The sequence below is a fragment of the Hipposideros armiger genome, unplaced genomic scaffold (genome assembly GCF_001890085.2).
Source record: "Hipposideros armiger isolate ML-2016 unplaced genomic scaffold, ASM189008v1 scaffold_79, whole genome shotgun sequence".
In the NCBI taxonomy this organism is placed as follows: Eukaryota; Metazoa; Chordata; class Mammalia; order Chiroptera; family Hipposideridae; genus Hipposideros; species Hipposideros armiger.
In genome coordinates, this window is record NW_017731429.1 from 1,458,764 (window position 1) to 1,465,455 (window position 6,692).

General features: G+C 46.0%; 1 protein-coding gene and 1 long non-coding RNA gene across 4 annotated transcripts in view; one reads left to right on the forward strand and one right to left on the reverse strand.

Annotated features, from left to right (window-relative positions):
* ME3 (malic enzyme 3) overlaps positions 1 to 6,692 on the forward strand; it is a 216,139-nt gene that overhangs the window by 157,336 nt on the left and 52,111 nt on the right. The gene's annotated exons all lie outside the window — the stretch shown is intronic.
* LOC109383266 (uncharacterized) overlaps positions 22 to 6,692 on the reverse strand; it is a 34,664-nt gene continuing 27,993 nt past the window's right edge. The window contains exon 4 of the long non-coding RNA XR_002124147.1: positions 22 to 2,810. This is a non-coding gene — a long non-coding RNA (uncharacterized LOC109383266). The remainder of the gene's footprint in view (positions 2,811 to 6,692) is intronic.

Consider the following 6,692-nt stretch of genomic DNA (forward strand, 5'->3'; position numbering starts at 1 on the left):
TACACTAGAAACCTGAGGTTCACACCACAGTGACAATCATTATTAATGGTGTTTATAGAAAGTTTTAGTTCTCATAGAAATCCAGACAGCTCTGGGCCTCTGATTTCTGAAGCCAGTTACTGCACAGGCCCACCCCTTAACTCTGCCTTCCAAGTTGGGGGTGAGCATGCATTCCCTCTGATACTTCAGCACGAACAGAGCTGCCCCCTTTCCATCTCCCCTCTGTTCCTCATCCCACTCCCTTCTGCCCTTACATTTGGTGGATGCCCTAAAGGTTTCCATTCAAAATGCTAACAAAATGACTAAATTATCTCTACTGTGCCCTGGATTGACAGGGAGCAAAGGAATTGGTACTGCTCAGGCCTCTGTACAAAGCAGAGCACCAAAGCTGAAAGCTGGAAAGCAGGAGGTGAGGTTCCGAGACCATTCACTGCCCTTTGGTCCGTAATATCAAAGCGCACACCCCATTTCAGTTACCTACTCTGGTGGACCAGACCACCCCAAGTCTGATTGGCTTAACACATTTTATTTGCTCTTGACACTTGCAAGCTGAGCTGACTCAGATGGGCGGTTCTACTGGTCTTGCCAGTGGTCGTCATCTGTAGGGCTGCTTTCAGCTGGCGGATTAGCTGGCAGCTGGGCTCAGCTGGGACTGACAAGAAAGGCCAGGCTGCTCTCTGGACACTGGAAGGGCTGGGCTGTTCTTGCTCTCCATAGAGTCTCAGGGACTCTCCCTCTTCACATGATCTCTCCGTATGGTTTCTTTTCTCAACAAGGTAGTTGAACTTGACTCATGGCTGTCCAGGGCTCCCAAGAACACAAAAAGGTCAAGCTTCCAGGCCTTCTTAGGGCTGAGACCTGAAACCGACACAGTATAACTTCCACCACGTTCTACTGGCTAGTGCAAATCACAGGTCCATACCACATTTCAAGGAAGAGGGTAACACAAGGATGTAAACACCACGAGGAATGGTTCATCGGAGAGCCACCACCAATGTAACAGACTACTACACCCCATCCACCCTGAGAGGCACAAGGAATGGGGCAGCCACTGTTATAGGAGGTTGTGCTCTGGAAAGGCAAGAAAAGCAAGAGAAGAATAACTGAGTTACTCATATAAGCAGGGAAATGTATCATGTAAAATCGGCAGTCATTTACCGGTACCTGCTGTATACAAGATGCTGTACCAGGCATAATCAGCAGTCCACAGAGAAATAAGCAGTCCTGTTATCAAGAAGATTTTCATTCAAAGACATTGTCCTATATCTAATACAGCTTAGACCTGACTTCTATGCTTTCTTAGCCTCTGAGTTTCTATGTGCGTCTGGAGCTCATGAAGAGCTCTAGGATGGAAATAAAAAGTTGGGAATTGCCAGTTCATGTAATGTTTAATGTCAAGGCAACGATGAGTTCACCTAGGACAAGAGAATAGAGAGAGAAGAGAACGTGGCTCACCACCAATTTCTGAAACGTACCCTGTGGATAACTGCAAGCCAGGGTGCTCAACAAAATTTAGGATTCAACTAGGATGTGACTGGTAGGAATGGTAAGGTGGGTAAAAGTTTTTGTTGCTTGCACAAGCTCTGATTGCTAGGATTCTAAAGGTTCTCTAGGTTCAACAGGGAAGGGTGTCATGGTTGATTAGCAATGTCTGCCCTAAGCAGGGGAATGAGGTGTGACAGATTGTGCTATGCTTTAGCCATTCGGGACCCATGAGGAGCCTACTGGCTAAGCACCTGTGGTTCTATGAGCTCTCAAAGGTTGAAGTTTTTCTTCTCCAGGTGTTCTTGATTTAAACCAAACCTGTCTATTTGGTCCACATGAAACTGCAGCTGCTTCTTCTGAGTTATAAGAACATTCAGTAATATGTTTCCTTGGGTACAGTCCACCCCCACCCCCACCCCCAGCCCACTCTGGAACAAAGCAATGGATCCTATAAAAGTAGGTGAGCTAACACTGACCTGTGGGTCCCAAGCCCGGCCAGGCATTAGATAACTTACCAGAGGAGTGATCAAGAAAACAGACTCCAGCCTCCTATGCCATAGCAGGCCTGGGTTGAGTCCTGGGCATCTGTATTTTTGAAGCTTTCCTGATGCTTCCAATAGAGTCATACAAAGATTGAAACTTGAGAACCTCTGATTAAACCACATCCTAGGAGAGGCACATTTTGAGTGGCCCCAGCTCCCTCAGTTTTCAGAGTCAGACCAGAGCCTGAGGTGAGGGTTTAAGGACCGATACACAGAGACTTCCCACATGCCTTCCCACTGGGGGCCTGCATGAGGAAAGACCCAGCACATTCTCTGGGCTCGCCATGCCATGGCCGTCCATCCTGACAATGCGCCTGCTGCTCTGACAGCTTCCTTCCATCTCAGCTGTGCCTGCTGCTTCTCCTGGAATCCCCTTGGCCATGAGGAACTGGAGCTGTTGCAGGCTTCACATAATTGTACTGCCACGTGTGGGGAAAGCACTCACACATCTGGGCACCCGGGGCCCAGAGGACACATCCTGTGGAGGAATCAGGCCTGCCCTTCCCCAGCAGCCAGCGCATGCCCGAGCCTGATTCTCTGTGACTGTCTTGTTCAGAGGATTTCTTCTAAAAAGTGTCCTGTAGCAGTACAGAAAGTCCTATCATCTTCCCAACAAATATGTCTATTTTTTGAAATTTGACTTTTTCCAACTTTTCCATGAAGGGGTGTGTTTTTCTAGCAAAGAAGTAGTAGCAGCAGGTACTGTGTCCAGCACTGTGGGGACTGACCTTTATTTTCACCACTGAGGTGAGAAAATGCGTCATAGATGATGCTCCAAGAAAGCTAGGAGAAGCACACACAAATAATGCATCTAATCGTGCATGTCTGGGGCTTTTGAATAATGACCACATGCCCAACACTCTACTAGGCACTGTAATGAGATTCAAAAGAAACAAAAGACATGGACCGTGTCTTCGAGAATCTTATAGACTTTCCAAAAACATAAAAATTTTGAACAGGAAATAATTAGAGATGAGGTAAGGTCTCAACTGTTTGTTCAAAGGGAATTCAGAGAAAGGAGCAATCAGAGATGATTGGGAAGAGGCGGAAACTACAAATTCAGGCTCGTATCTGAATAAGCAACAGGAGAAAGAATGCATTCCATATAGATGATGCATCATGAGAAAAGCAAGAACACAGGAAAGGCAAGGAATGTGCAAAAGATTCTAGAAAACTGGCCCGACTAGAGATGAATGTGTACTGGTTCAAAATAAGGTGAAGCAGGAATGGAAGCAGGCTACAGTAAGCTTCAAATCCCAGGCAGAGGGTCATAATAATCAGAACTCAAATGCAGAAAGGACTTCAGCTATCTAATCCGGTGGTTTTTAAACCAAGCTTCCCCAAGCCCTTGGCATTTATAGAGGTTCCCAACAACCATACATATGTAAACCAATTAAAGAAATACTTCATTGTTTTTCATTGCTTTCTGTATCAGTGCTCTGCTCAAGGTTTCATTAATTAAAGAATTCTTCTAAAGATGTTTGAAAACTACCAATCCTCACAATACTTTAACTGGGGCTTGATGCAGAGAGCAATAGGGAACTGTGGTAGGTTCTTGAGTCACAGAAGTACTGAAATTGACAGGATGTAGGAGAAGATTAGAACAGAAGGCACAGCGGTGCTCCAACTCAAGTTCTGCCTTCCCCAGGGAAATCTGCCCTGACCAGCCTGGCCTGAAACGCTTTCTGTTTGCAATCATAGAGTAACTTATTGGTCATAGAATTCATTTGCTAATTAATTATGCCCTGCATTGTGACATCTCTTCTATAATGGTCTAGAGCTTTGCTTTAAAGCCTTTTTGGTCTTTAATCTTTCANGGGGCCCTCTGGCGTCCTAAGCCAGTTCTTAACCAATGCACCACTTGGCTGGCCCTGTTTTTGTTTTTTAAGATGAGAAAAAATAATGTTGTAGTTATATATGATGGCAATGGTCCTGTAGAAAAGAGGAAATCAGTAATGGAGTGTGGGGAGTGGGGGCAAAAGTCTCTGAATAAGCCAGGGGGCAAGGATCTAGTGCACACCTGGAGAGCTTAGTTTTAGATAAGAGCACAGAAGCCCACCTACAGGGACAGAGGGAAGGCAGAGCACCGGGCAGATATGGGCAGGTAAGTAGATGTGGTGGGGCAGCACGTGGGAGTCCCATTGGATGAAGGCAAGGTCACCCTCTGAAAGTGAAGGTGGGGACAGAGGTGGTGAAGGTTTAAGGATAGATGACCTTGAATGCCCAAACTAGGGAACTAGAGGAGGATTACTGGGCAGCTCCATCGGCCCCCTTGAGGTTACTGGTCATGAAGTTAACTTAGGCCAGTTAATTTATTTCTGTGGTTTTTTCTAACCAGCTTCAACTCTGTGGATGCAGGGCAGGAAGAGACAGAGAGTAGGATTTAATCAGCATCGGAATTTTGCCAGGCAAGTGAGAAAGAGAGAGAGAAAGGAATTGGGAGTGTATTCAAGGAAATGATTATATTGATGCGTCATGAGCCCTAGGCTGGCTAAGAAGGGACATGAGAACATGGTGGAGAAGAAAGGTGAGGGACAGAAGTATGATCAATGGATGGTAAGTTCTGGTGAGGCCTAAGAATGATTGAGTTGGGTATCAAATGGAATAAGCTGAACAGAAAGGAGGTGGTAACCAGAACATTCAGTGTTTGAAGTGGAGACTGTGGGGGAAGAGCTGTTATTGAGATGTGACCACCAAAGCAGCTAATTCATGGGTCAGCTACATCAATAGAAGCGTATCATCTAGAATAAGGGAGGTGAATATCCCACTTAACTCTCCCCCTTTCAGACCATCCTGAATACCACCTTTGGTTCCAGACAAGATACTTTGAGGGTCTAAATTACCTGAAGTACCTTTGGAGAACAATAATCATGACAGTAAAGGAAGTTAAAGGCTTAGCCTAGTGTGGGAAAATTTCTGAGGGATGGCTCTGTCCGTATCCAGGGCACAGTACCGCCTCCAGATATCTGACAGCTGTCCTTCCAGAAGAGCACTGGATGTGCTTCTGTTACCCACATGGAGAAAAACCAATTGGGAGAATGCCAGAGGAGGCAGTCTGCAGCTCAAAATAAATCACAGCTATCCCACAGTGCCCTGAACCTTCTGTGAGAATGAGTTCCCTATCACAGAGAGAGCTCAAGTATAGGTTGTGTGGCTTATTTGTGGTGTTCTAAAGGAGGAAGGTTTCGCTTTAGATGCCCTTTATGTTGCTTTCCCACCCCAGTATTCTGTTAGGACCTTTTAAAATCCATGCAAGGCTGGCAGGGTAAGTATCATTCCCATTTATAAAATAGGAAACTGAGGTCCTGAGAGGCCAAGCATCCTATCTGAGGTCACATAGTATCTGGCAGGACTACAAGTTGAGCTTGGATCTGCTGACCCCGAGGCCAGTCTGCTTTCTACAAAACTGAGTTACCTGTGGATGACAGGAGTAGCGAATGAAGTGGGCTTTGAGAGCCTGTTTTCTGCTTCCTGTTTCCAGGGCTCACTGCTTATCTAATGAGTCAGTAGTCATTCCATGATTCCCCACAGAGACATCTTGCTATTCATGTGAGAGGGTTACATAAACTAGGATGTAAGAGGCTCTTCAAATTATCATTAAACTCAGTTCGCAGACTCACAGACACACAGGCAGTCCAGGGGCGAACCCTTGGGGAGAGCCGTGCATCAGCCAAGGAGAATGTCCTTAAGTGGAAAGGATGATGGGCTGACAGCTGGTTGTTTTGACTCTCTAATAAGCTAAAGCAGATGTGTCTGTGGATACTGTAGGTGGGGAGGGAGCTGGTCTGTCCAGGCCCTCGGGGAACATAGTAGCCTGAGATGGAATGCACCGCCTGAGGGTGAGTCAGCAGCCCCGAAGCCAAACACAATGTATTTTAAGAAAGAACCTTGGGAAACATTGGCTCCTGCCTTCAACATCCTTATCTCTTTCCAAACATCCTCCTAATAAAAAGCTCCATCCTCTTGCTCCTACCCACTCATCAGGATGTATCTTAAGATGTTTGGGGCCTGGAAAAGCGTCACTATGGCTCAGTTACACATCCTGGAGTTGGGCTATTGGGGAGAACCCACCAGAGCAGAAGGAATGTCCATGTTAATCTGTGAAGCACAAAAACAGATAACTGTGAGTGTCCTGCAGGGACAATGCCTGATGTTCCCGTGGAAAAGACTGGTAGATTCACTCTACCTGCTTTCTCTCTACCATGTGGTGGGGCCCAGAGCATTGCACCTGAGTGACTAGTTTTCCCCGTGGTTTCCACTTACATTGCTCATTTCTGTTACTTACAGTGGAATGGATGGGAGTGGTCTGCTTTAAGTTTGTCTTGCTCTGTCTGGTGCTTGGCCTAGGCGAGACAGAACTTTGATGTCATCAGTGGCTTCCACCTTTAGGCAGGTCAGGAAAGGAAGCCACCTCCTTTCTCTCTAGCGCCCCAAACCCTAAAAATAGGGATTCCTGAGCTGCTGAAATAAGAGTGATAAAGAAGAAGGGAAATAATTCTAAAAAACCTGACTTTTTCAAAAAAAGTAATCTGCTTTTCAGCTCCAGGGAAATTTCTTTCTTTCTTTTTGTGTCTCTTCATCTTTCTCTCCCAGGTTTATGTCCTCTCTCTCTCCCAGGTTTATGTTCTCTCTGTCTCTGTCTCTGTCTCTGTCTCTGTCTGTCTG